This window comes from Gracilinanus agilis, chromosome 2 (genome assembly GCF_016433145.1).
Source record: "Gracilinanus agilis isolate LMUSP501 chromosome 2, AgileGrace, whole genome shotgun sequence".
NCBI lineage: Eukaryota > Metazoa > Chordata > Mammalia > Didelphimorphia > Didelphidae > Gracilinanus > Gracilinanus agilis.
This window is the reverse complement of record NC_058131.1, coordinates 79981938-79985666: the sequence shown is the minus strand read 5'-3', so window position 1 is coordinate 79985666 and position 3729 is coordinate 79981938.

The window sequence follows — 3729 nt, the reverse complement described above, 5'->3', positions numbered from 1 at the left end:
CAGTGTTACCACTTATTAGCTTTGTGACCTTGGTCAAGTCGGTTCCTCTCCCTCTTCCCTCTACTTCCTTCTCTTTCTCTTTCCTATCTCTCCTTTTCTTTCTTCCCCCTCTCTTTTTTTCTCCTTCCCTGTCTTCTCTCCAGCTTGGACACTGCTGGTGGATGGCAAAAATTATACTGGTTCTTGAGTCATAGGATCAGACTTTGCCATTAAAACTGTCACTGTGTGACTTTAGAAAAATCTCTTCCCTGCTCTCTGCCTCAGTTTACTCATATATAAAATAGACTGGATAATAATGATGTTTTATTCTAGTTCTAAATCTAATATGTATATGTATTATATATCTATACAAATCACAATAAAATATAATTTTCCCCATAAATATAATTTTCCTCTTAAATATGTATATGTATATATAAAATATGTATATATTTGTTTATATATAAAAACATATAAATATATTAATAATAAATTAATAATAAATCAATGATAATTAAATATATAAATATATAAATATGTATATATACTTGTATTTGACATTTTTCCTTTGAAAATATACAAGAACATTCTGGATTAAGCACTTATGGGCTAACCAGGGAATTGTCCAATTGATCAACATGTATGGCATTTCTTCACAGGGAAAGTCTAGTCCTTCATTCATTGGAAGCTGACTGTTCTCTTCCGGTAAACCCCTGCCATGCAGCAGAAACCGTACTGGGCTAGGAAGGAGGCCACTAGGATCCAAATCACATCCAGATCACTTAGTAGTTGTTTGAAAGACATAGACCCTAAGAGAGTCATAAGATCATAGCTATGGAGTTGGAAGAGTCCTCTCTCTTTGTTTTTTAGATGGAGAAACCAAGCCCCAAAAGTTGGAGTTGGAAGAGTACAATCTCTCCATTTTACAGATGGGAAAACTGAAACCCCAAAAGTTGAAGTTGGAAGACTCCGATCTTTTCATTTTAGAGATGGGGAAACTGTGACCTTGAAAGATTACTTGATTTGCTTAAGCTTACAGAGTGAGCATCAGAGTGGTAGTTCAAACTCATATACCTTTACTCCCAGCTCAGTAGTACAGTGCTCTTTTCACTGTTCCAGCTACTACCAACAATCCAGTTCGCCTCTTTGCATCATTCTAGTTACTACCCATAAATCAGGTCACCTCTCTGAGACTTAGTTTCTTCTTCCATACAAAGGGGAAAATAATAGTTTCACTCCAGACCACAAGGTTACTGTGAGGAAAATACTTTGTAAGTCTCAAAGTGTAACAAAAATGTGACCTGTGATATTTGTTTGATAATCCACACCAACCAATGGTTGATCTTCTCTGACCTCTAGATCTTTTCGTTAGCCATATTGGTACAGAATGAATCTTTCCCATGGAGCCATGCTATCATCCCTTCCCCCTCTGCCCACACACCTTTTCCCAGGTCTATTCACATCCAAGGGTATCAACAGCCCCATCTGTGTGCAATCCTTTGCTCCAAATCACAATAAAATAAGATGCACTTTTTTTCCTGTAAATGTAATTTTTCCTCTCAAAGATTACTGAAAATTACTTTTGCAAGTTAGTCTGAGGGCTTATCATTTGAGCAATGTTCCAGTTTCCATGCTAAATGCCTCACATTATTGCGAGCAAGAAATGCTGTGGAGCCAATGAATTAAGGTGACAGAAATCAGACTCCTCATGGACGTCGCCAAGAACCCTTTCTTTTCCCCCGACCATCATGGTATTTATAGCCTCTTCCAAATCAGTTTGATTTATATTGACCTTTCTTTAAGAATGAACTGTAATGTAAAAAAAATCCTTTGGTTTTCTTTGAAGACACTGAAGCTGGTATTTAAGCATGGAGATGAAACAAAAGCCTTCCTTCATCAGTCACAGCCTGGTTTTCAAAGAGGGACCCAAGGTTGGGAATTTCTGTGATAATCAAGGTTGGGCCATCTGGAGAAGGTTAGGTTGTCTTCCTTTCCTTCACCTTCCTTTTACCAAATGTTAACTCTGTCCTTGTGCTACCCAGGGCCTCCAAATGCATTCATTCACTCATGCATTTATTCATTCATTCATTCAGTAGTCCAAAAAACATTAATTAAGCACCTACTATAAGCCAAGTACTGTGCTAGGTACTGCAAAACAGATTCTGCCTTCAAGAATGCCTGTCTTATCCACTCTTCCTAATTTTACCTCAAACTTACAAGCTCTGAGTTGGGAGATTCTTAGATCTAGTTGGAAAGAACCATAGAAGCCACCTGGTCCAACTTCCTCATTTGTAAAATAAGGAAATCAAGGCACAGGAATATCTAGTGACTTGACCAAGGTCATAGATGTGATGAGATAGCTAGGATCTGAACTCAGGTCCTGAGGTTCTGCAGCCCACATTTTTCCATTTCACCAAACTACCTTCAAGGGATGTTGGAAGTCATTTAGTCCAACATCCATCACAGAATCACCCTCCGAAGCATGCCTCCCAAGGGATTATCCAGCATCTACTTTCACTTCTCCTGGGATATGGATCACAAGAACTTCCAGGGCAGCCCATTTCCTTTCAGTTTGGGTGCTGTGATTATTAGCCAGCCAATCAACATTTATTAGAGTGCCTACTATGTGCCAGGCACTGTTCTAAAACTAGGTGATATGATGATGATGATGATTATACGTAATCACTTCAAATATCTGAAGGCATCACCATTTTTATAGCAGGGACCATATTTATGACAGTCATTGTTTCCAGATCTCCCCAGACCACACCCCAGAAGTAGGGACCCCACCTAGAGGAATAGCCCACTCTGGAGCTAACATTTCTGCCGGTGCAGCTTGCCAAGCTCCTAGTCACTCATGCCTCCCAAGACCTGAGCCTGCCACTTAATTAGGTTGTAACCACCAGTGCATTTTGTGTGTGTGTGTGTGCTTGCAAGAAATCAATGTGGACCCGGCAAATGACACAGAGACACATTACTTCTGAAATAATAGCAGCTCTGTTTTGAAAAAGGAGGCACTTAACAGACCTGAATACAAGATCCAACTCTGGCACTTGGTTGAGATAATAGTTTGATAGAAAAGGAAGCTGGCAGATCGCAATAGAGAGAAATCACTTTGGAAAGAGCTTTCATCTCTTCCCTCCCCGTCCCCCCCACCCCCTCCTTGGAAGCTGATAGATTTGCCATTCTGTATGAAGAGTACATCATTCTCTATACATTCTCCTATTGTGCCAGAGAAAGTGGCTATGATATTTATCTCCACACCAGTAATGGGGAGCTAATGAATACACAAAGCCAGGGCATTCCTAGCGAAAGATACCACTTTCCCCTTTAATGGTCTGCATTTTGTTTGTCCTTTGCCTGTGGCCCGGTATTCAATCATGTGCCTCTCCTTACTTCTGGAGCCCCGAAGGACCACACTACCTATTCCATATTCCACAATTAACTTCTTAGTTTCATATATGTATATTTATTTGTATGGCATAGAGTTTGTCATTCTTCTGTAGTTTGATTATAAACACCCGGAGGGCAGGGCCATTCTATGTTTATTCTATCCGTGAATACTTACTACATGTAATAAGTATACCATTTAAGGTAAAAGTAACATAACTGGGTGGCTAGAATGCTTAGTTTGGAATAAGAATGACTTGAATTCAAATTTCTTCTTTGACATTAACCATGGGACCATGGACAAGTCTCTAGATTTCTACGTGCTTCAGGTAACTCCTTAGGACCTATGTTGTCACCTGT